Below are 27,729 nucleotides of genomic sequence, written 5' to 3' on the forward strand. Positions count from 1 at the left end.
CCACACTGTCAAAGCTGCAGACTCCAAATCTGACTTCCGACCATTGACAAGTGGAGTACCACAGGGTTCAGTCCTGGGTCTTCTCCTGTTTGGTATCAACTTCTCTGAAGTACAGGCTAACACAGAAGGTCTTTGGCTAATGAAGTTCACAGATGACTGCAAACTAGGAGCCATTATCGAAACTCCTAACGATGTGGACATCTTACAAAAGGGCCTCACTGAGACAGATGCCTGGTGTCAAAGCCATGGACTCAAGCTCAATGCCAAAAAGTGCATTGTTATCCCCTTTGGTAAAAACTCTGTACTCATGAACTACAACATAGGCGGTAGTATACTTAACACCGAATGTGTGATAAGAGACCTTGGGACACAGGTGGACAATAGTCTCTCCTTTGATAATTACATCGCCACGTTAGTCAGGAAATCCTTCTACGTGACACACCTTATCACAAAAGGTTTCTCATCCAGAAAAAAAAAGGTCATTGTTCCCCTCTACTCATCGCTCATTAGACCTATTATAGAGTATAGTGCCCCTTTTGGTATGTAACTCACAAGACATCTACAACAACTGGAAAGGCCGCAGAAATACCTCACAAAGAGGATTACTGGCCTCAAACAGATGCCCTACGCAGACAGTCTCAAAAAACTCCAGCTTTACTCCGACACATATCACCTACTCAGAGGTAATCTCTGCCTAACATACAAAGCTATGTCAAACCCAGAGCTGTTGGACATGCTCCATTTAAAAAAATCCCAACCCCTCCGAGCTACATGCTCTAGGGACCTAAACCTTGTCACCACAATAAACAGAGCATGCTGGAGGGATAGATTCCTGTCCCAGAAACTTCCCATACTCTGGAATAAACTACCTATCTATATCAAACAAAGCACCTCATTAGCACTCTTCAAGAAAAATCTTGATGATTGGATGGGAAATAGGAAATTCACCCAGGGGATCACGTCTGTGGCTCTGCTCAACAGTGGCACAGGAAAATAATTTTCTTGGGTGGCAAAAGCCAGGGTACCTTTTTGGCTGGGCTTGTATAGGCCCTAGGGCTGATAGCCTAGTACCTACCTATGAACATCTGCAGAATCCCTCTAGGACCCCCTGAGATAATTAACTGTGGTTCCTCCTTGACATCCACAGCAGATGTCTGCAAAGCCTCAGAAGACATGTGAAAAGATGGAGCTATGCCTGCCTCTGATAGGGCACTGGCCCAGGAATCCAATGGAGACACCAAATGGCCTACAGAGCTACTATCTGCTTCTACAGGGACATCGGGTGGAGGCTGGACAGTTAAAGAATCCAGCCAAGACTTCTTGACCTTCTTCTTACCTAATAAGATTATCTCAGGATTAATGGATTCTGCTATGTTACCCTAGGCTAACTGGTTAAGCCGTTGGTTTACAAGATGGCCAAGAAAGACAAATGGCTTCTGAGTGTCTTAGGCACAAACACTTTACAGATACTGTGATGACCTACCATTGGACCAGTAATCAAGGAGCCTCAGTCCTCACAACTGGCAACAGAAGGGATGTACACTGGGAGGATGACAAGGTACAGACACAGTATTACCAGATGCAGCTCTCTGCATCAAGTGCAATTTCCCTTAAGAACACAAAGAGACCACAGTCAGTACGGGGCTGGTTTCTCCCTCTTTCTCCAGATCCCCAGTAAGACTCCCCACTGGCACAGCTACACAGTGGAGATCTCAGCTGAGTGGTCAAGCCAAGACCTCTAGCACCCTTTCTGTCCAACCATTGCTGTGTGTCCCTACCCAAGTAACTGACAAACACACTCTTTGAGGTTTGATTTATACCCTCACACACACCTGGGAAAGGCTGGCATGGGTTTACTAGCTATGCCCCCTTTTGCCCAGACAATAAGTTAGTTATCACCATCAGCCAACACATTATCAGCTACTTTAAGGCCCCTAACAAAGGGTGTCCAACCTTACTGTGTAATGTTACTATTAAAACAAATGGTAGCTTGACCAAGAGCAAGGCTATTAGGAGTGGCCTACACAGTGTCACCAAATAAATATGCAAGTACTCTCAGAACTGATCTCTACACAGAGCAGCCATAATGAAAAGTTTAAACATATTTAATAGTAAATATTAAAAGAACAAGACAGTACTAAACATATATTCACAGTGACATCAGAGTTCAAAATCACAGGAAATATTTAAAACAATGTTGCAGGACAGTCTCAGATAAATAAAGAAAAATATCTAAACTAAGCTTTACTATATTCCTGACTGTATCTAATAGAATTACTATAACCTAGAAACTTACTTAGAGCAAGGTAAACGCAGTGAATGGATCTTCTGGTTGTTGTCAGGTCAAAGTCAGAATACAGAATGCTGCATCTCTCTCAGAGAGTTCTCAAATTGACATCTCAAATATTATTGCTGGGAAGCTTGCAGAATGACATTTCTTGTCATCTGACTCTATCCCAGGTGAACCTCCCACTGCTGGAAGCTAGCAGTATTTAACATCTACCCATGAAAATATACACACCTCAGATCTTTGGCAGATGCTGGAAGTCATAAAATAATTACATCCCTTCACATTTCAAGACTAGTAATTATTTCACCTTGGAGACAATACGGAAAGCTCCCTAGTTTTAGACATTGTGTCTCCTTATTCCATTGTATCATCTTTTACTGCGTAGCCATGAAGTAATTTAATTTCAGGTATTTTTCTGAAGTTAACCTTTTGTATTCCAGTTTCCAATGTTAAAATATATACATTTAAACAGTTACAACAGTGCATGTACATTTATATTCTACTCCAGTAGGGTATGCTTTGGTAATATTTTAAGCACAAGCACTTTATAAAATATCTTTCAATACACATCTGTACAAACCAGTTTAATATACACATGAGTACATAAAGAACATACAGTTCTAATACAGTTGTAACACAAGCATCTCATATGAATCATGTTGATAGTCACAAATGACATATAATTATTTACAAAATTCCAGGTAGCTGTGCTAGCAGTACCTCCTTTGTCAGAGATAGTACGACGTATAATCGTGGGAAGCACGCAAACAAAAGACACTGCTGGTGACAATCCTTACAGGGAATCTGCCTTCCACACTGACATTTTCCCTTCTTGGATGACATGAACTCTGTGTAAACAAAATAAATACAAACACAAAGAGAAGGGAAAAAAACAACCCTGATGAGGCACTTACCTGATAGCTAGGTATCCAGCACAGCAACAAGGTGTTCAGAGCAACTAGCAATAATGACATTCAGACTGACAGAAAAGAAGTTCTGAGTAACTGTGTCCATATGTCACTTTTTATGCTTTATGTCCTGTGTGGGGAGCATATGTGTGATGTACAGTGCATACAAGATCATAAGGCTTTAGTATATTGGCCGAACATCAGGTTGCCCTGGATGGGAGATCACTACCGTAAAGAATACTGCAACAGTGATACAGGAGGACATCTCAATGTGATCCAGAAACAGAAAACCTTAAGAAATATGTTTCAAATCTGGATTCATTGTAATAGACAAATGAGGAATAAGGGGTAACAAGTTATTAAGTGACAATATTCTGAACTTGGACACTATTACGCAAAGGTACAGAGAAGACAGATCCAGAACAGGTCACCAAGAATCTTATTTCTTGGACACCAGAAACATCCTTGAATAAAACCCTTCTTCTAGTTGAAGAGGAAGGATAGCTTCCATCATTCCCTGGGAAAGTGTATGCTGCATAACAGGACAGAATAGAAGAGTTTGGTCTGGAGGGTGAGGGGGCATCCTTCTGGTAGGAAGGAGAGACTTCCACTATCACCTGTAACCTTAATGAATTACTCCCAGAATCCATATGTCTGAAACGGTCTGTTCCCAAACAGAAAATGGAGATTTAGACTTTATGGAAGGACAAAGGGATCGCCAGGGGTAGGAGGGGAGATGGAAGTCTTACAATCATTCTAAACTATTAGACTGTCCTTTGTTCTGGGTGTTCCTGCTTTCTTTCTGGAACCTACCTGCCACTGTTTTTAAACATTTGCTTATCAGTAGGTTGCTGGGTATGTTTATTATGATTTTTAAAGAAGGCTGTACAGGGATCATCAAATCCCTTGGCAAACAGGAAGGATGCTTTAAAAATTTGACAGAGCCCTTGAATCAGCTTACCTCTCTGATCACACTTTTTAAAGACCTCTGCAGCAGAAGGTCCCAAAACTAAGTCTCTATCCAAGGGAGAATTCACATTTTCATTTCTGACATATTCTAGCAGATTTTAGTAACACAGCCAAGCAAGCCTCCACTCAGGAGAATCGCAAGTACATTTCAAATAGTGGGTAACCACTTGAGACTCAGAAGCAGCCAAATTGCACAAAGCAAAATTCTTATCAGAAGAGGAAATGGATTCCAAAACATTCCTCACATTCTCAACAGACAAGGAAAAACTTCAGCATATGAACTTGTCAGTCAAGAATTTAAAATAAACAAAGGTTGTAGAAGAATGCACTCACCCCACCCCACCCCACCTTCAAAATCTGTCAAAAGCCTTCCTTCCTATTCTTGTCAGCAGGAGAGGGATTAGTATTAACTAAATGTTTAGCAGCAGCTGAGTTCACTAAAGCAAAACTTGTTGTATTCAACTGGACGTATAAGAGAATTTAAGTACCTTTATCTGCACTTTTTTTTTTCAAAAAAATACAGTATTTAAATTGATTTTAACTGTGTGGAAGGAATACTAACTGAACTGGAAGTTTTGACTCTGCTCTTCAGTTAGTGCTGCTTGAATTTTATTATTTGTTAGTAATTGCAGGTGTGGGGGTAGCCACATTCTTTGATTTCCTGTCCTTGCCTATTTAAGTGGTACAGTGTGAAATATTTTCTGCTTAAAAACCTCAGCTTTGGCCAGCTAAGAACTTGTTGTATTCAACTGGACGTATAAGAGAATTTAAGTACCTTTATCTGCACTTTTCTTTTTCAAAAAATACAGTATTTAAATTGATTTTAACTGTGTGGAAGGAATATTAACTGAACTGGAAGTTTTGACTCTGCTCTTCAGTTAGTCCTACCCACCCTCCCTGTTTTTGTTTTGGTTTTGGTGTTAATCTTAGGGGCCTTGCAACTGCCCGCCCCTCTTGTAAATTTGTGTTTGGATACTCCTTCTGGGCCCATCTCATTTGCTCACTCAACTGAGTGCAGTGAGATCATATTCTGATTTCAGGCACTCCTACTGTGTACAAAGAGAGCATCTGGGAAACAGAAAAAAAAAAATTTAAGCTTGTTTCCTGCCTTTCCTGTTAAGTGGTATAGACTATTTGTAGGCTTCTGAGCCCCCAAGCCCTTCTGTGTTGGCGGGAAGCCTTCTAGCTTAGTTTTTTTTCTTATAACAAACCAGTTTCCTAGTTTCAGCACTCAAATCTGTTTCTTTGATCTCAGCACTTGTTCAGGAAAAAAATAAATAAATAAATACATTTCATCTGCTTTTACTGTACTTGTGTTTCTACCTACTTTTTTTACTTTTGCATCATCTTAAAAGTACTCAATTGTATTTATTACTGCTTGGTGTAACTCATTCTAAGCCTTTTGGTTTAAATACTTGGGCTTTGGACCAGTTGTTTTGCACTGAGAGGGTTTGTGGTCTGCACTGTAGTGGCAGAACAGGTAGCTTACATCCTTCTAGGTTGGGAATTGCTGATTGAGGGCTCAGTGTCTGTTATTCTAAAAGTGTATTAATTCTGGTTTAAGCACTTGGGCTTTCAGGCCAGTTATTTTACATTAAGAGGGTTCGTGGTCTGCACTCTTGTGGGAGGAGAGACTGGACTCTGCCATTCTGAGCTGGGAATTTCTGGTTAAAGGCTTATAGTGCATGCATATCTGAACTGCTTCTTACTGAAGTTGGTGCGCGCCTTGTTTGCTGTGGCACAGACTGGATTCGGGCCTGCTGGATCTAGCTATGTTTGTGTAACTTGACCACTAATCCAGGCGTTCTCAAAAGTATTCAATTGTATTTATTACTGCTTGGTAGTAACTTGATTAAAGTGTAGCAATCATTCTAAATCTTTTGGATTAAGCACTTGGGCTTCAGACCAGTTGTTTTACATTAGGAAGGTTTGTGGCATGCACTGTGGTGGCAGGACAGGTAGCTTTCATCCTTCTAAGTTGGGAACTGCTGATTGAGAGTCCAGTGTCTGTTATTCTTAAAGTGTATTAGTTCTGGTTTAAGCACTTGGGCTTCAGGCCAGTTATTTTACATTAAGAGGGTTCATGGTCTGCACTCTTGTGGGAGGAGAGGCTGGACTCTGCCCTTCTGAGCTGAGAATTTCTGGTTAAATGTTTATAGTGCCTGAATATTTGAACTGTATCTTACTGAAATTGGTACACCTTGTTTGCTGTAGCATAGACTAGATCCAGGCCTGCTGAATCTAGCTTTGTTTATATGCTTGTTGTTTGTTTGCTTGTTATTTCCCTGGAACGCTAATTCCACCTAATACGCGGCTTCTCAGTGCTTCTGTGGATCACTAGTGATATCTGCATTGCTTACTGTACTTATTTCCTTGTTTCACTTGAAAGAAAGTTACTGTTTGTCATTTTTTGCATTTAAGTTACCTGTAACACATTGCACTTAAGTTACCTGGCACTTGCTCACTAAAGCAATTATATAAGTCAGCACTAAAAATTAAAAGCACTACACCCTCACTCCCCACTGGCCCTTGTTTTCAATTATTAAGGAATTCCCAATATTATTCTAGCATGTCCAAAGGTCAGTTGTCAATCTCCTCTCCGGTCCAGCTGGTGAATCTGGGAATCTTGAGGCAATGTTACAACTGCCTCATGTACACAGACAACCCTCTCCTCCTCCCAACAAATTCCAACACATGTGAGAGATGCAACCATATAGCCAAACTGGAGGCTAAGCTCTCTCAACTCAGTACTGGCATAATCAGTCAGGAGGAGAAGGAAACCACACTCACTACAATTCCAGTCTCACATAGACCTACCACGACAGCAAACCAAACACATAATCACACAAAAACATACTTGGAGGCTCTAAATAAAGATCTGCCTAAGCAGCAGAGACCTCCAAAGCAGACACCCAAGCAACCGCTACCCCATAACAAAACACGTGCAACACATATCTCACAAAGCCAGTGTGCCGAACAGTCACAGCTCTTAAGACTAAACAACACACCTGATACACTTGTAATAGGTGACTCTATCGTCAGGCACACTGACGTCCCGCTCACCAGGCTGAACAAGGAGAGGGTCACGGTGAGCAGCCTGTCAGGCGCTAGGATCCGCCACATAACACAAGCACTCATGTCACTCCAAGGCAAGTACAAATATGACTCAGTCATTGTCCATGCTGGTGTGAATGACCTGAGACGTACCTCCCTGGACTACATGAAAAGAGACATAAAGGAGCTCTCTGAGCATGTAGCCCAGGCTGGTATGACCCTGACCTTGAGTAGCATCTTACCCTCACCAAGAATGATGCCACAATATGAAGACAAGATGATCAATTTCAACAATTGGCTTAAGTACTGGTGTCATTCAAAGGGGATCCAATGCATGTCAGCTTGGGATGATATGCTCAACAAGCCACGATGGTTCGCTAGGGATGGCTTGCACCTGTCACCCCTGGGCTTTCGGATATTGGCAAAGGCTCTTGCTACCCCATAGTGCCTTTTTTAGGCAAGGCTCAAAAGACAAACCCACCTCCATAGGTATCACAAGGGATAAGAAACTAAGAGTAATGCTACTCCACGCCAGAAGTCTAAACCTCAAGATGCACGCACTCGAAACTCTCCTTAGCATGGAGAACATCGATATCTGTGCAGTAACAGAAACCTGGTTCAGGGCTCCCGAGAGCACCCCAGCACTACCAGGTTATACCTTATACCATGCTTTTCGGCCCCAAAACTTGGATCGAACCACAAAAGGAGGGGGAGTATCGATATTCATCAAAGATACCCACACCTCCAGGTTGGTGGCAAAGCACGAAGCATCAGAGACTATCCATGTGCAACTAACAGTGGGTAAAACTGCCTTCCAGTTTATAGCCTGCTACAGACCACCCTCCCAAACCCAGGAACCCCACTCGGCCTTCCTGAGAACACTGGAAAATATGAAGGTCTCTCCAAACACCATTATATTGGGCGACTTCAACTACCCAAACATAGACTGGGAGCATTACTCTAGCACCAACACCCTAGCCCAAAGATTCCTAGAATTTATAAACTCAAATGCTATGGAACAACTTGTTACCACTCCCACAAGAGCGGAAAACATACTGGACCTGATCATCACCAACATGGGGACTCTATGCTCCAGACCAGAAGTGTATCCCTCACTGGTAAGATCAGACCATAAACTAATCTCACTGGATATTCACATCCCGACCCCACCCCCTGCCCAGAAAACCACAGTGAAAAACTTATCTAAAGCAAATTTCACACTCCTCAAAACCGAGGTGGAATCCTTCAAAGCCCCCCGACCTGTGGAAAATATGGCCCAGACCGCAGAATCCTTTATAAATGCATTCTATGAACACCTTCAGGAATGCATGGATCATGCAATCCCAAATAAAACCAAGACCCAATCCTCCAAAGGCAGACGTCCTGTCTGGTGGACCCCAGCCATAAACAAACTATACAATAGAAGGAGGAAGCTACTAAATGATAGAGCAAAATCCCAAAAAGGGAAGGCATCACTGATCAGTATTAGCAAAAAACTATGGGCACTCATAAAATTGTCTAAGGCCAGCTTCGAGAGAAAAATTGTACAGGACACTAAGGATAATCACAAGGCTTTCTTTAGTTATGTTAGGAACCTGGGTGGTAATTCCCAGATATGCTCAGAATTAGTCCAAAATGACAAAAAAAACACTGAACCCACAGACATTGCCAACATCCTAGCTGACAGGTTCAGTGCAAACTTCTCCCCCCCCTCCCCACCAAAAGGGCAAATATCTATCCCAGCAGAGTGCTGCCCCCCTGACATCTCAGATGCTCAGGTAAGAGCCGCCTCTCCAAAGCAAAAACACAGCATCAATGGGACCAGACGGTGTCCCGGCTGCGCCCTACATGAACTCCAAGAAGAGCTAAACCCAAACATAAAACTACTGTTCAATCTCAGCCTTACTACAGGATATGTGCCCAAAGAGTGGCGTACAGCAACAGTGGTCCCTCTCCATAAAGGTGGTGCCTCAACGGATCCTGGAAACTATCGCCCCATAAGCCTGACTAGCTTGGTCTGCAAAGCTATGGAAAGGATCATCATGGACCTCATAAATAAAGATACTGGGGACCTACAGACACTGGATCCTACCCAGTTCGGCTTTGTTAAGGGCAGAGCCTGCCTCTTAAACCTGGTTGATTTCTTTGAAACAGTCATCAAGGCCATTGACGAGGGGAAGGTGGGCCACACAGCCTACCTGGACCTCGCAAAAGCCTTCGATAGAATACCCCACTCGGGCATTATAGATAAGCTCACCAGCTTAAATATAAACCCCTATGTCACTAGATGGATTGCAAACTGGCTCAAGGACAGAACCCACATGGTTAGAATTGATGGAGCCATGTCAGACTCCAAACCAGTTACAAGTGGTGTCCCACAAGGCTCAGTCCTGGGACCTCTCTTGTTCGGTATATATTTCTCGGAGGTACAGGCCAACACAGAAGAACTATGGCTGACCAAGTTCACAGATGATTGCAAACTGGGTGCCATAATCGACTCTCCAGCTGACACAAGCATCCCCCAAAAGGGCCTCATAGAAACAGACAACTGGTGTCAGAGCCATGGCCTCAAGCTAAATGCCAAAAAGTGTATAGTCATCCCCTTTGGCAAAAACAAAGTGCCCACAAATTACCACATAGGTGGTAATCCATTAAGTACGGAAGAAGTAATTAGGGACCTGGGGACCCAAGTTGATAGCAATCTCTCATTTGACAACCACGTGGCCAAAGTGGTTAGAAAAACATTTTATATAGCCCACCTAATCATGAAGGGATTCACACCTAGATCAGGGGAGGTCATCGTGCCTCTTTACTCATCCCTCATCAGGCCCATAATTGAGTACAATGCCCCTTTTGGGATGTACCTTACCAGACACCTGCAGCAACTGGAAAGACCCCAAAAGTACCTCACCAAGAGGATCAAAGGGCTCAAACAGATGCCATATGCTGCCCGGTTAAAAAAACTCCAGCTCTACTCAGTGGCATACCGCCTGTTCAGAGGGGATCTGTGCCTGACGTATAAAGCCATGTCCAACCTGGAATTAATGGACATGCTGCACCTCAGAAAATCCAAATCCCATCGAGCTACGCGCTCGAGAGACATGAACCTCAGCACTGAAATAAATAGGACATGCTGGAGGGACAGATTCATAACCCAGAGGCTCCCTTCACTCCGGTATTAAAATCCCAGTCCAGGTTAGGCAGAGTCCTTCATTGACTCTATTCAAGAGGAATCTTGATGAGTGGATGGGAGATCGTAGGTTTACCCCAGGTATCACTTCTGTGTCACTGTTAGACAATGGCACAGTATACTAACCTCGAAAAAGGGCATAGCAAAATAAATTTAAAATGGGTGGCGAAAGCCAAACACATTCTGGCTAGGCTTATAAATGCCCTAGGGCAGATAGCCTAGTATGAACCTATGAATAGCTTCTGAGTCTTATCTGAGATGAGTGTATATAAACGTAAAAGGCTGAAGGACTTTATACAGTCTATCTGCTTTCTTTGGGGCAGCAGGCTGTCTGTCAGGCAAGTTACAGGCTGTGACAAGAACATCCCCTAAAGCTGAAAGGATAAAAGGGACTGGGGTAGGCTCTGGAAATTCCAGTTACAAAAATTCATAATGCTTTCTTGGGGACTGAGGAACATCATTATTTTCCAAATTAAACAAATGACTATCTGGAAATAGTTTTACAGAAGCAAAATCTTTCAAAGGACTCGCTGAAGACACACACACTCCTCAGAACCTGAATCTGAAATATGGGGAGACAAAACAGAATCTGTCCTTTCACAATCATTTTGAAGTTCAAAATCTTGAATCTCTTCAGAAAATGAAGAATGTACTTTTCTTTTACCAGAAGAAGCCACACTGGAAGGGTCAAGAGCCTGAACTAAATCCTGAGCTAAGCCCAATAAATGACTCCTGTTCAGAGAAAATGAGAAAGGAAAAGACATACGTCTAAGTTGTTTCTTTTTGACAGAAATTTCTAAAGAAACACACTCACTTTTGCTAGGAAATGTGTCCTTAAGAACAGGCATAGCTTTCTGGTTAGGCAGAGTGGCGCACTCTGCCTCTTGTCCCAGTACCAATAAGACAGGCTTTTCCTTGCCTGTGAAGGGCACTCAAACAGCTGCAGAGGACTTTGCTAAACCCAAGTCTAAGGTGGCTGTAGGGATTAAACCCGCATTAGCAAAGAAAGAAGATGAATGGTCTGGTGAACCAGTTTTGCCCACAGTACTTTCACCCATCTGCAGCTGAGACACTTTAGCAGCCTGCTGTGGAGGTAAAGGCTGTTTAGTAATTTTCTTCTTTTTGTGTCTGCAAGAAGGAAGGCAGTACAGTTGTGTAAGTCAACGTACCATAACAGTAGATGTTTGAATGATTACTGGTAGAGTAGCCTTAGTTGTATGGATTATATCCTGCCAAGGATAGAACAGCCGGTCAGGTTCCAAAGCTTTAGGGCATCTTCCATGTGCCCAAACCATCAATCAGCACGGGCTGAGTTGACTAAAAAGAGAGGTTTGGGTGCCAAGCTCTTCAGAGCTTTTATGCCAACAGAGAGACGGAGGTTGAACCTTGAAAAGACAATGCTAGGAACAACAGAAATAAGAATTTACACCCTGGCATAAAAACACACACATAGAGAAAAACAGGGGAGATGGAGGGAGACAGGCTACTGCAGGAGTAATCATTTGAACATCTACCATTACGGCAAGCTCAATTACACAACTGTACTATGTTCATTATATTGGTCACTGCTGCAGTAGCCTCAGCTGTATGGGTAGATTACCCTTGCTTACTACATTTGGGAGGTGGAAGGAGCAGAGTTCAGAAGGTCCTGGAGAATGGTCCTAGCAAAGTCTGATCTAGATCTTGAGAAGGAATCAAGCTTATTCTGCTCTGTAAACATATGTACAAAATACTTACACAATCCAACCCTTTCCAAAAAGTCATAGATGAAGCCAAGGTGCTGGTATAGTAGGCCTTGACCCTGCCTAGAATAATTTTGTTGTAGTGAGTATAACAAACGGTAATAGCATTAGACAGCCATTTGGAAACAGTCGACTTTGACTTAGGCTGCACCTTATTCTTATTCTTACCTTCATAAAAAATGAACAAGTGAGCCAAAAGATCTGAAAGATTTAGCTTGATTGAGAGTTGTCTGTGGACATCCAAGGTATAGAGTATCCTTTCTCCCTCATTTTTAGAAATGGGTAGCTGGATGGTTTGGATTAAAGTAAACTCAGATAGAAATGTATGCATATAAGAATTATTTATTAATTTTACATTTGTTGACCGGGATAGTCTGACTGGATGTATGTCCATTTTCAGTGGAGGCCCGGGGAGAAAAGCTCCAGATAACACAGACAGAACATAACAGATATCAGTCAAACATATTTACAAAGTCCTCTAGTAGGTACTCACAATATACACAGTGTGTAATAGTATACAAAAACAACATGTTGCAGCAAGCTATTATGAGCAAGAGATGCGTACAATATTAATTTAAATAAGGCATTGAATAAGTAGTGATTAATCAGGGTTAGTACAAGGACAAAGCCAGTGGTCTTTAAAATACTGCTTGAGGCCTTTTTTGAAGAGACTTAAAGAAGGTTTGAGGGTAAGGTTAGACGGAAGTGAATTCCAAGTTTTACCAACAACATTGGCAAACAGGGAGTCACCAGCTGAGTTAATGGCTTTGTGGGTTTGGACCAACAGTTTATCGGATGATCATAGTTGCCTTGAATTACTGTATGGCTTTATGATATGTTTGAGTGCCAGAGTATTTTCAGGGTGATACAGAATTTTGTGTGCTACTATAAGCTGATTGAACAGAAGTAGGCTAGGCAGTTCTAGTCACCTGAGAAGATTGTGGTTTTGACAGTGATGTGTCCTATATGTTGAACCTATGAAAAATCTGGCAATATGGTTGTAACAGTGAGAGAGCTTACCAAGTTCAGTTTTGCTCAAATTGAAGAGTATAGGGGAGGCATATAGAAGGGTAGAGAGTAGGTGTGAGCGGGAGATTGCAGTCCTAGCTAATGGAGTTAGAAAAGGATTGCTTCTATATAATAAGCCAAGCTTCTTATTCTCAAAGAAACTCTGTCCCTATGGAAAATGAGATAGGGTTGACGCACCATAAGAGCTTACAACTCAGATACCCTTCTTGCAGAGGTCAGGATAATCAGTAATATGTTTTTCCATGTTAAGAACCTCAGATCAGCCAGGTTAGCTGGTTGAGATGGAGCAAGTGTTAGCTTCTTTAACAGAAAATTAATTTCCCATGGAGAGGTCAGTTGTTTTCTTTGAGGCCTCTTATGCAAAACCCCTTTCAAACACATTTTTAACATGAGAATGCATTGAAAGTGAAGGATCCATGAGCATACCTCTCAACCTCCAGATCAAAGAATCAGGGACAAAGAACCTTAAAATCCAATACAATCAGGGACACCTAATTAACATAAGATATGCATATTTAAATATGTGCATTAATGGCCACGCCCACCCTTTCATTCAATTACACAAAGACAGAGCATCATTTTAAGCATTTTATTAGAGAATTGTATACATGGACATGCTCAAAATGCAGACTTATTCATATTTTTCAGAAAACTGCATAACATTAAACTAATACATGCTCAGCTAACCCCTCCCCTCACACATAACCTTAAAGACAGGTGCTTAAATATTTACAAAACACACATGCTTAATATGGAACAGAAGCAATACACAGACTAAGGTAAGTACATCCAGACTACTGATTCAACTTCAGCATCTTGGCAGGCAGAGGTAGTTTCAGCAGCTGATGTCGTGGAGGAATGTTCTTTGTTATAAGCAGCTGCTGCTTTTCTTGCTGCTTCCAGTATGTCCTTAGGATGTTTTACACAGTAGCAGTTATTGCCTTCATTCATCTTTATTGTTAATAATGAGTTTAATATTTTTGGGCCAAGTGATTGTCTGAGCTCTGTTTTTACTTTGTGAACCATACTGAATGCCCGTTCTACTTCACTGTTTGAGTGCGGCAAGCAGAGAACATTTTGCATTAGCTTTTGAAAAGTTGGGAGGTCTTGTGTGGGAGGGCTCCCAAGCACCATGGACCAATACTTTATACTGAAAACTCATCTATCAGTGTGCATCGCTCCACTCGTGAACTACAAAAACCGAGACAAGTGCCAATATCTGCTATAATAGTTGAAGAAAGCTGCAGTTTCATAGCTGGATCCAATAAGCTAGCCATTTTCTGCAGCAGGGAATCTTTTGCAGGGAAATGCTTTTTCATTTTTAATAGGAATGCAGAGTAAAATTGCTTAGCTCTCTTGAATAGTTTCTGCTCCACTGTAGTATCCCTGATATCATCCAAATTGTCGTCCAAATATGTTAAGGCATCAGGACCAATACGAATTTCACTGTCTTGTAAGATGTTGTGTCCTGCACTTCAAGAATTGCAACGATAGTACTTATATTGTCCAAAAACTGCCTTGCAATTGGTCGCTTGAGTACCCTTCTAGCACATACCTGGAGTACTTTACGGATGTCATTATGCAATGTGAGCAGTTTGCTTTCCCTGCTTTGCATTTGCACACTCTGAAGTTATGCAGTGGTTCAATGGCATACTGCAGGAAGAGGAATGGCAGCTTAATGTCATGGCTCTGGAGTATCTCAGCTATTAGTTCCACTTTAACAGACCATGGTTCATAGGACAAGAAGTAAAATCTCAGGGCAAGCCACAAGGCAAGCATTCTTTTGATGACTTGACAAACTTAGCCATCGAGTGGGGGCATATCTGATAATTTTGAGAGGTTCAATATCCACGAACAGTGCAAACTCCTTAAGCTTCTGCTGATGCTGTAAACTGCTGGAAAAGTGACAATAAATGCCCGCTATTAATTCCTCTACAGGTACAGCCATTGCTTTTACACCAGATTTAATACATAAATCTGCAAATGTGGCATAAGCAGCGCATGTTGAAAGTATGTGGATTAATCCCTTTTAATATTGATAACATCAAATTCCGCTTACCAATCATTCCCCTATCAATCATGCTCAGTGTGCCCATTACACAGTCATAAATGGCTTGACCAGTTCCACTGATACAAGCAGGCATGTCAAGGAATCTTACAACATTTTTACCAATGCCATGGTAAAAAAAAAAAACAAGTAAAATCACAAGCAACTTATCATCCCCCATATCTGTACTCTGGTCGAGATACAAACAGTATGGCACTTCCTGACAAACTTGTATAACATCCTGCTGATACGTTGGCCCCATTACATCTCTTAAAATGCAAGCAGAGTTTGTTGGTCCACAGGTCATTTTTTTGTACCACCTCTGGATCCATGCAGTACCTCTTCATGTACTTCAGGAAATTATCCCCAGTCATAAATGGTAAGTTGTGTTCAGCAAGTAATGCCTCCAACACTTTAGCATTGGTTTGCTGAGTGGCAAACATTTCTGTCACCTTCCTCCCAGTTGAATGTTTGGTGCTCATCTTGTGCTTCTCCATATCCATATGCTGCTGCAGATCATTCCACCCTCCTTCTCTGTGTCCATATGCCGCTGCAGATCATTCCTTCCTCTATGTCCGGCATTAATATTAGTAGCACACGTCTTGCAAAATGCATAGTCTGGACCATGCCTGCTTTCCATTACCCAGTCAAAGGTGACCTTCCAGCTGCTTTGGAATGTGGTCATTCACTTCTTTTCAGAGATAGCATCTTCAGAGAAGAAAAAAAGGGGGGGGGTGTAATTAGAAGGCTTCAAGATAATTCACAGATGTACTGGGACACTACACTTTTACTTACAGTAAATAAAGCTTGTGTGATGGCAAACAGTGGTCAAAAAATGTCTTAACCTTCTGAGTTGTTGCACTATAATAGTGTAAGAAACTTTGTGTTGCACCCCCTTTCATTATGACTTGTACCATGCTGTTCTGTGATTCAGCCATGACTTTGCTACTGAAGAAAATTAATGATTATGATAAAAGAAGAGAATGCAATCCAGAAACCTCTTTATATGTGTGTAACTCAGTAAGACTGAGCAACACACAGCACTGTACATAGTCAGAATGTGAGTAAACATTACTGCAAGTCAATAATGGATTCAGGAAATACCTTATTATTCAAAATAACTCATAAAGCATCCAAGAAAAACCTCATTATTGCAAATATTTCATAACATATCCAGGACAATCTCATTACTGAAAATTACTCTATGCATCCAAATAAAAGCTCATTAATGCAAATAAGTCATAATGCACCTAAGGTAATTGTTGCAAATGATTCATAACATGCCTACAAAAATGCTTATTGCAAATGATTCATAAGAGACCCAAGAGAAAGCTCATTATTGCAAATGATTCATAACACACACAGAAAATGCATACAAGGAGCACACTGTAAAACTGACAAATCATGGATATGACTCTACGCAGAATCAACCTAGTCCTTATTGCTGGAAATCAGGGCCCTCCTGTGAATCAACTCAGAACCTATATTCCTGTGCCAGTTTCACCAACAACTGGGTCCATACTTCAACTGTCCAGATTTTCATAGAATGTCCAAATGTTTACCCCATATTTTGGTCTGTTTCTCTTAAAAGTTGTGGCTTTCTGGATTTCTGTGGCAAATCAGTGAGTGAGGACTGAATTCACTAAATAATGACAGCTATCTGAGTTTCATAAGTCATATCCTTCAGAAAATGCATGGTAAGGGGGCGTGGCCAAGGATGAACACAGGATAGCAGCAGATTTCTTCAGCTCCACCAATTTCATTACATTGACAGGAATTAATTACTTAAAAAATTAATTCTTGAAGTAATTTTCTTTCTAAATATGTTTGTTTTATATAGTTCTTGAACTATATCTAAAAAAGAAAGGAAATCTTAATAATATTCCTGTCAGAAATTACTTTGGAAATTTTCCTGTCAGTTTATCAGACTGAAATGAGTTCCAGTAAGACAAATTCTCAAGACTCCAGCATCAAGAAAGAACTTCAGTCTCTGATAATTATAGTCCAGCAACTTACTGCTAAGATGGATAAAATGGATACTAAAATAGACACTTTCATAGAAAAAACTACAAAACAAATAGACTTGTTACATATGGACCTGCAACAACAGAAGATCCAGATGACAGGCATAGAAGAAGCTGTGAATGACATGGAAAATAAAATACAAGAACAGGAAATCAACATTGAGTTTCTGCTGAAACAAAATACACATTTACAAACAAAGCTGGATGACCTGAAAAATAGATCTAGGCGCAATAACATTAGGATTTTTGGACTGCCAGAAAATATTGAAGGTAACAATATTACTTCTTTTTAACAACATGGCTCCCTAAAACTTTAGATTTACCAGAAGCATTCTCTTTGGTATCGAAGAGCACATAGATCTATAGCTAATACTAACTCTAACAAAACTATCCTAGATCAGTTATAGTTAGATTTCTATCATCTTTTGATAAAGAGATGGTTCTTAAATCTGCTTGGGCTAAAGCTCCTGTTAAGTTTAATGAGACAACTGTGCTTTTGACAATGACTATTCTTCCATGGTAATTGCTAAAAGAAAAGTTTTTCTGCCACTAATAAGGGAGCTTAAAAAGCACAGTTTAAAACATACCTTCTGTTTCCTGCCAAGCTTAAAATCTTCCTTCCTGATGGTCCTAAGGTCTTCGATGATTTAGACTCTGCTTTACTGTTTGTCAAAGAAAAAAGGATTTTGGATAAAATAGAAGAAATGGAATAGGCTAGTTCTTCATTAAAGAGATTGGCAACTGAAGCTTCCTGGAAGACTTCAGAGAAGAAGAAGAGACTAAAAGACAAATGATTTGTTATATGTTTTTTCTCTCTCATCATTTTAGTTCATTATTAATCTTTTTGAATATAGTTCCTGCATTTCCAGAAAGCCACAAATATTTTGGAAAAGATTTAATCAAAGTTATTCTCTATGTGCAAAGAAATGTTTTGTTTCATAACCAGTCAAAATGCCTGAGGATTTAATGGCAGGCTGTGACTGATTTGTTTTCTTTCTGAAAAAGTAAGGTTAGTAATTTGATACATTTTTTATCTTTACCTTTTTTTTCCTTCTTCTTTATTATTTTCTTTGTTTAAACAATGACATTCTATTTAGATTATGTAGTGGGTAAAGGGTGGGGAGGGCAGGGAGAGAACAGTAATGAAAATATCATTAATAGAATAATAACATATTTATTTCTTGTAAAAGTTTATAAGTTCTTCAAATGCTATTTCTAATTATACTTTCTTGATTATACTGCTTATGCTTGTTTGTAAATAATCTGTCATGCTTTAACTAATAATAATCAGAACTAAATAAGAGTAAATAATATGTTTTATTTTTAACTCTATTAATATAAACAGTAAGTAACATTCCATTGTATATACTTCTTACAGCTTTCTCTTACATTTTTTATTTCTGCCTCACTCCCTTTTATTTTCTACTCTCTTTTCTTTTCTTTATTAATATATAGTAATGCTTTAGACTGTGTGGGCACAGTGAATAATAGGATTTGTATGAAAATTGAGTTGGGAGAAGAATGCTGAGTTTTATTGCTTGTTGGTAATTTTGAGTTTAATTTCACTTGCATAGAGGCTGTGATGATCTGTGGAATACATTGTGGAGGTTTCTGTCATGTTTAGATGCATTTACACTGCTAAATGAATGTTTGTCACTAGTTTTTAGTAAGTTTCCCGCCAAAATGTTAAGAGAGACAATCTGGGATGTGGGCTGTCTTATGCACAATGTCCTTGAGTTACCTCAGAATCTTCAAATCACAGAATTCTCACAGAGAAACTGAAAGCAGTTAGTATAAACATTGACAAGGGTATCACACTGACACACCACAGATTCAGGAAAATACTCTGTTCATAAAATATGTCAGTTATAATGAGTTTAAATGATGTAGTTTCTTGTAGTAAGTAAATGTCTTATTTTAGAAGGCATAAAAATGAAACATTTATTTAAATGTTTTGAAAATCTACTTAACAGCAGCATAATAATCTGTGTTAAAATTTGTGTTCCAAACATATACTTTACTATAACTCATTTAATTCATCTGATTGACAAACATAAATAATCTTATAACTCTATTCTGGAAGAAATGTCATGTGATATACTTTAAAGCAGTAGGTTAGCATGATTGTAAAATCTGGTTACCAATATGTGTTTGCTGTGCATTATTTTGTATAAAGCAGACAGATTTATTCTAGGGACAGCAAGTAGGATAGTGCTCTACTAACACACAACTCAGTGAGATCATATATATATATATATATATATATATATATGTGTGTGTGTGTGTGTGTGTGTATGTATGTGTGTGTGTGTGTGTGTGTGTGAGTGTGATGGCTTTTTTCTGAGAATCTGCATAACTATCCAATATGATTTATAATAATTTCTATGAATACAATATTTTACTCTATTGACAAAATGAATGTTTGCCACAAGTTTTAATAAGTTTCCCGCCAAAATGTTAAGGGAGACAATCTGGGATGTGGGCTGTCTCATGCATAGTGTCCATGAGTTTCCTCAGAAGCTTCACTCACAGAATTTTCACAGAGACACTGAAAGCAGTTAGTATAAACATTGACAAGGTTATCACACTGACACACCACAGATTCAGGAAAAATACTCTATTCATAAAATATGTCAGTTATGATGAGTTTGGATGATGTAGTTTCTTGTAGCAAGTAAATATCTTATTTTAGAAGGCATAGAAAATGAAACATTTATTTAAATGTTTTTGAAAATCTACTTAACAGTAGCATAATAATCTGTGTTAAAAACTTGTGTCCCAAACATATACTTTACTATAACTCATTTAATTCATCTGATTGGCAAGCATAAATAATCTTATAAGTCTATTCTGGAAGAAATGTCATGTGATATATTTTAAAGCAGTAGGTTAGCATGATTGGAAAATCTGGTTACTAATATGTGTTTGCTGTGCATTATTTTGTATAAAGCAGACAGATTTATTCTAGGGACAGCAAGTAGGATAGTGCTCTACTAACACACAACTCAGTGAGATCAGATATATATATATATGTGTGTGTGTGTGTGTGTGTGTGTGTGTGTGTATCTATGTATATATGTGTATGTGTATATGTATGTGTGTGTGTGTGTGTGTGTGTGTGTGTGTGTGTATATGTGTATGTGTATATGTATGTGTGTGTGTCTGTGTTTATGTGTGTGATGGCTTTTTTTTTTTTTTTTTTTAGATAATAACGCAGGTGTTTCTGAGAATCTGCATAACTATGCAATATGATTTATAATAATTTTATGAATACAATATTTTACTCTATTGACAATAATGAGTTTAAGTAAATGCTCATATACAAACAATTCAAGATTTTTGGAAGCTGTTGATAGAATTCACATGACAGAAAATAGATGCATCTTAATGCATGTAATGTCTGAATCATATTAGCCAAAGTTTTTGATTTAAATGAATGTTAGAACATAATTTTCTCTCCTCTTGATTTCTAACATTAAGATTATTTGAATGCTATTAGAATTCAAGTGTTATATATTACATAGATCTATATAATAGTATGAACAGTTTTTAAAAAAAAAAAAAAAAATATTTTAGTTTATATGATGCTGTTTTACCAAATGTGTAGTTTTGTCTTGATAGATAATTGAATTGAAAACTGTTAACCTCAGTTAAATATAACTAGTATTAAATTGATAAGGTGGTAGCTGAGGTACTGCTGCTTAGGGTAGGGGTTAACTTGAGTAGTAAATACTGGTCTAAGTAGGAGTTTTCAACTCCAGGCGGATGCAAAGTTTAATCCTTACATTATTTTCACTTGTTCATTGTTATATGTATATAGTTTTGACATCCACAATATATTTTGTACACTCATTGTCGCTACAAACAAAATTGAATCCTATACAAAATCCCATAAGAGATTTAATAAATACAGCTATATTTAAAGGTACACCTAAAAGAGGAGATGTAACATTATTTATCTTGTTATTTGTTATTTCGATCATAAGATTCTTGAGTTTTAAAAATGCCAAATGACATCTTTAAAAGGAATTTCTTTAAACATTAATGGATTGAATAATCCGTGTAAAAGGGCAAGCCTAATAAGATACATTAATCTACACAAGGCCAATCTAGTCTTCCTGCAAGAAACCCATCTCTTGAAAAAGATATTGATAAACTAGCCACTAATAAGTATGCAGTATTGGTTAGTTCAGAGCACACTCAGAAAAAGAGGAGTGGCTATTTTATGGAATAAAAGTATGCCCATTCCTAAAACCATTAAGTCTTATCAGGATGACAAAGGAATGTTTTGTATGGTTACAATACAAATTAATGGGAAGACTTACACTTTAATTAATGTATACTGGATACCTGGAATTGGTATTAATACAGTGAAACATCATATTGATAAGATCATATCATTCTCTATAGGGATATTATTTTAGCTGGTGATTTTAATTGTATACTACATGAAAGTGATACTACCACTATAAAGAAAAGAAGAATTACATCTAATGCAAAACATTTAAATGATTTTGCTAATTCTTATCATTTGAATGATATTAATAATCAGATAGAGTCAAAATCATTACCATACACCTTTTTTCTAACAGATACAAAACTTATTCAAAATAGATAGGGTCTTTATTTCTAACCAGATGGTAACAGATTTAATTAATTCCAAAATCATTTCATGTCCTATATCTGATCATAACTCAATTGTTTTTGAATTCATGATAAAAATACTCATAATGTTCAGATCAAAAGGATACCAGCATACTTAACTCAGCTAAAAGACTATAAAGAATATATACTTTCAGAAGTACAACATTTTCTAGACATAAATAATACTCCTGAAGTCTCCATTGTCTATGTTTGGGATGCCTTAAAATCATATCTATATGGACAAAGTATCAGATGGTATAATAACAAAAGGAAATCTTGGGATAAGGAATTGTTAGATATTCAAAGTAAACTAGACTCTTATAAACATAATAATAAAGAAAATATTATGGACAAGAAAGTTATTGAAGAAATAAACAAACTAAATGAGAAATACAAAGAAATTTTAACTCATAAAGTTAAAATAACTTTAGAGAATACAAGTTTTTGTCTTATTCAATAAGCCCCAAATACTTACATAGACTTAAAAATAAAACAAAAGATTGAATAAACAAAACCATATCAAAGAAATCTTTTCTCTAAGGAAAAGAAGAATGTTTCTAGTATACCAGAAATACTGGATGAATTTAGAAATCACTTTCACAAGATTAACCATAACAACATTAACATGGAACCTAAAGATAAAATAAAGGAGTTTATAACCACAAACATGAATAAAAAGCTTAATAAACAACAGATTAAACTATTGGACAAGAGTATTTCATATACAGAAGTTATTACACAAATAAATAAGCTTAAATCAAACAAAGCACCGGGTAATGATGGTATTATACCAGAGATATATAAAATCCTTTCTAAAACTACATATTCATTAATACATAAGGTTTTTATTCTGGCCCAAACTGAGTTAATAACCCCCCCCCATCTTGGCAATATACATTTATTTCACCAATTTTAAAACCTAATAAAGATCCAACTAGATGTTCTTCATATCGACCCATCTCATTACTTAATGTTGATTATAAAATGTTTATGAGTATTTTTGCTGATAGATTGAAGACAATTATCCCCGGCATTATAGACATAGATCAGACGGGCTTCATTGTAAATAGAAATACTTTTGATAATATAAGAAGAACTTTAACATTAATTGATTCTGCAAATAGGATAAAGAAAGATTTAACACTTATTAGTCTTGATATAGGTTCAGCATTTGATTCAGTAAGTTGGGACTATCTGTTTACCTTACTGAAGTGCACAAATTTCTCTGATGCATTTGTAAATTTAATTGAGCATTTATACAAAGGAACGCTGGCTTATATTAAGGTAGGAACATATGTTTCACAAAAATACCCATTCTTAAAGGTACAAAGCAAGGATGTCCACTTTCTCCACTATTATTCACTTTAGTAATGGAGCCTTGGGCTAATTTGATTAGAAACAGTACTGACATAGAGGGTTTTGAAATAGAAGAAAATACAACATCAAAAATTCAACTTTTGCAGATGATGTTCTAATTACATCAGCAGGATCTAATTCTTCTATGCAGTCTTTATTTGATAAAATGATGAATTTTAAAAGTATTTCTGGTTTAATATTCAATGAAGAAAAACTAAAATACTACCTATATATACACGAAAAATACTCTCATTAGTGATTTTACTAAATATGTACCCAACTCAGGTCAGATAACTTATTTAGGTATAATACTATCTAAAGATATTAAATCTATTATATATAATAACTATAATACCTGTTTTCTTAATATACAAAATCTTTTAATACCTGGAATAATATGTTTTTACTATGGAGGAGAGACTTACAATTATTAAAACGATAATATTCCCCAAGATTTTATACTTAATACAATCAATAATACTTTCACCTACAAAAATAACTATCAAGAAACTGAATACACTAATGTTAAATTTCTTATGGGCACCTAATAGACCTAGGATTGCATTAAAGAAACATACTAATAGCTGGTCTCAAGCGGGTATTTCTTTTCCAGACTTTAATTTATATATTATCTCTTCTATTATAAAAGTTATTACTTTATTAATAGATCGGTCATATGTCACAAAATGGAAAGATTATTGGGAGCTAATTAGTATGCACTTCATGAAAATCTCCTTAACACATAAAAATATGATTATAAATAACTCCATGTTGTGGTTGCTAAAGGAATTTTGTACTTCACCTATTAACACCTAAACATATGGTCTGTTACCCATTAAATATTATTATTAGTTATCGTAACTTTATATTCATGCACCCTAAGTATAGGGAATGGAATTTTATTGTATTCCCTATAATTTATACTCAGGGTATGCTTATGTCATCTACTTCTGAAGGAGCTCATTTAGCTATAGATAATAATCTAAAGTACTGGTATCAGCTGATATCTGATAAGTTAAAAATCTAGATTTCTTAAAACAAGAATTTGATCTAAGAGAAACTTGCTGGTTAGAGGTTCAGATCTTTAGACAACATCTCATTGATAGAATAGATCTAATGTCTATAACAGTTAAAGAATCTATTCCAAAACTGATTGATTACTTGATAATAAATTTACAGCATAAAGTTTCTGATAAAGGTAAACTTTCATATATACATAAAATTATCAGACAAGAAACTTTTTACAATGTAGATTCATACTGGAATTATTTCACCTCTATTAATGGGGACCCACCAACTCAACAAGATAAACAATATATATTGGAATCTGCTTATAGAACTACATCTTCCATTGTCTGGAGACTTTATACATGGAAATTTTTACATAGATCTTTTTATACACCTTTGATGATGAATAAAATTAATAATAAAGATAATTTATGTAAGAGATGTAATGTAGAAATTAATGCTGACTGGGCTCATATGTTTTATGACTGTATGAAGTTGAAAGAATACTGGAAGTCAATTAATGAATTTTTGCAGGCTCTTTTACAGATATTTTCATTATTTCTAAGTCTCTTATATTATTCAACACACCTGTACCTCAATGTGTTAAAAGATTAAGCTTCCCTTGTTATGGTCTATCCTAGCAGTGGCTAGGGAAATCATAACTAGAACTTGGATTTCAGATACACCTCCTTCGCTCAATGAATTTAAAAATGTTATGAATATAATGTGCCATATGGAAATAAGCACAATTAGAATGAGAACAACTAGAAAAACATCACATTTTATTGTATGGGATACTTTACAAAATTTGTTAAAAAAATTCTAATTTCAATAGCACAGTATTTTAGTTTAATTAATTGATCTGATTGTAGTGGATGTCTTTGTAAATACTTTAGTTGTTTTGTTGAATATTATAATAATACCTATTTTTAATTATTTGTATAAAATTGTTATGATATTTCTCTTATATGTTAAAACAATAAACTTGTTTTAAAAAAAAAGAAAATGCATGGTAACACAATAATTTTTATTTTAGCAAACTTCTAATTTTATAAGAGCAATACCTAAAATGTGTTCCTATTTTTGCCCCCACACACACACACACAGTATTTTTGGCTTTGACCAGATTTTTTCCATATGAAATAACTTTTAGGAGCAATAAATAGCCTTGCTAGAGAAGTCACAGGAGTATAACTTTTGTTAATAGTACATGGCGATCAACAGTCTCAAAGCTTATTTTGTTTGCTTTATCCAGTTGCTGGTCACAGCCTCACTGTCAACATAGTTTAAAGATATAGAGCTAGTAACCACAGGCTGATCACCAAGAGCTTTTTAACAAGTCCAGCATGACAGTAGTAATCTATTCTTCACTAAAACTGCTAGATAAGATGCAATATTTTTTCTGCAACAATGTAAGCAGGTCACCTGAAAAACTGCCATTTAGAAAGGGCAGGATTCATCACTGTGAAACATTATCATTCAATGTATTGTTGTTGTTGTGTCTTTCGGCTTATCCCGGTTAGGGGTCGCCACAGTAGAACTCCGGTCCGCTAATGTTTGGTAGAGGATTTTTACGTACCGAGTTGCCAGCCCCGATGGACAACCTTCAATGAAGGCACGCCCATTCATGTATGCCTCCACACAGAAGACGTTCTAGCTGAGAATCGAACGGGACAACGTCTTGCTGTGAGGAGACAACGCTACCGCAGCACAACTACCACGGCCTATTCAATGTATTGTTATCCTTACAATAAAAATATTCACATTTTCCTGACAACCACATCCACCACAGAAAATGTGACTAAGCATACATAGTTAAAAATAAAACAAAACATTTGAAAAGTAAAGAAAAATAAAATATATTGATATCAAAAGACTAAATCCAGAATAAAACTCAAAACACTAAAACGCAGAGGAGGAAGGAAACAAAACAGCTCAGTTCTGTGATATCACTTCTAGAAGGCAGATGCAGATTATGTTGTGGTCCTGCAACGTCTGTAATCCATAAAGCACAGAGATCTAAAAAACAAACTCTGTGAGATACACGGCAGTCATCTTATTACTCTCCAGAACTTGCTCTCTGCATAGGTCATCAATTATTAAATTAGAGCACTGTTAACTGCACTTGTTCTATGTATCACAGGCACACTGACAGCAGACAGACCTTATTTTCCATGCATCCTCATAAGCATACTGAAAGCACTCAGACTTTACATACTACATGGACTTAAAAAGGCTCAGCTCATGCAACATATTATGAGAATCTTAGAAATAGCACACACTAACTGCTTTGCTTCAACTAGCAAAATTTCAAACATCCTTAAGTAAATATCATAAGCACTGTGGGGACAGGGTCTGTATTGCAAGAAAGACATCATTCTAGGCCAATTAAGAAGGAAACAGAAGAATAAATAACAAGCACTCATATAAGCACAAGTCAAGAAAGAAGAAAAAGCAGAATAATGGTGCACTGCAGTTTATCAGGCTAGCAGAGAAATTTGTTTCTTCCTGGTCCCAGCAGGTTCATGCCAGCCTCCTTTCCACTCTTCCTGCTCTCAGATACCATAAATCCACAACATACTTTACATTGTGTTCTAACTAAAGCTGCAATTCCTGGCAAATTTTACCACATGCAGTCTCTGCAGACTGAGTACTGAGTGGACACACCACACTTTATCAAACACAGTAGTCGTTTATGTCTCTACGGGGTCAAAGTCCTTAAGTTTCCTGCCCCTGACTATGAGACAAGGAATTAGCCAAAGTAGCATTTCATATTTCTACACTGATATAAATACATTTGATAAAAATCAGGAGAAATTTTGTTTTCAGCTTTTTATTTTATGGTCTTTAACATATTCTAAACTGCATTTGCATTAATTTTCCTTTTGTCGTAAACAGCAAAAAACCCAACACATTTAAACGTTTAAATGAAATGCACTGACTATGCATTAAATATACATAAATAATTAGCTATTAGTGTTAAGCACTTCTGAACTGTGATCATGGTGAGCAGCCATTCATACATAGCACACAGCAAACATAGATCAGTCACACCAAATGTATGCATTCATTTCTAACTTCGGGCTGCTGCCACATTAAAACATTACTGCTAGTGGCACAACACTAAAACATTTAAAAACTGTTTTGTAAAGCAAGGCTGCTGCACTACAACTGACAGTTCCGCAACGTTATAGTCAGGAGATCATAGAGAACAGAACAATTAATTAAGTGCTCTTCTTGACTCTACAAATTCTGGATCTGCTCAGTGACACACACACACACAAATATATATATATATATATTCCGGGTATTTTTGGTATCCCCAAACTACACAAAGACATTTCCAACCCCCCTTTAAGACCTATTGTTTCCTCCTCGGGGTCTAAAACACAACCTATGGCGATAGATATAGACACTAAATTTAAACCTTTTTATGGTTTATATGAACATATTCTTATAGACCCATGG

General features: G+C 37.6%; 1 protein-coding gene across 1 annotated transcript in view; it reads right to left on the reverse strand.

Annotated features, from left to right (window-relative positions):
* Nucleotides 1-27,729, reverse strand: part of VPS33B (VPS33B late endosome and lysosome associated) — a 2,132,768-nt gene that overhangs the window by 227,303 nt on the left and 1,877,736 nt on the right. The window lies entirely within an intron of this gene.

The sequence above is a fragment of the Protopterus annectens genome, chromosome 7.part0 (genome assembly GCF_019279795.1).
Source record: "Protopterus annectens isolate FY-2018-M chromosome 7.part0, PAN1.0, whole genome shotgun sequence".
Lineage (NCBI taxonomy): Eukaryota > Metazoa > Chordata > Ceratodontiformes > Protopteridae > Protopterus > Protopterus annectens.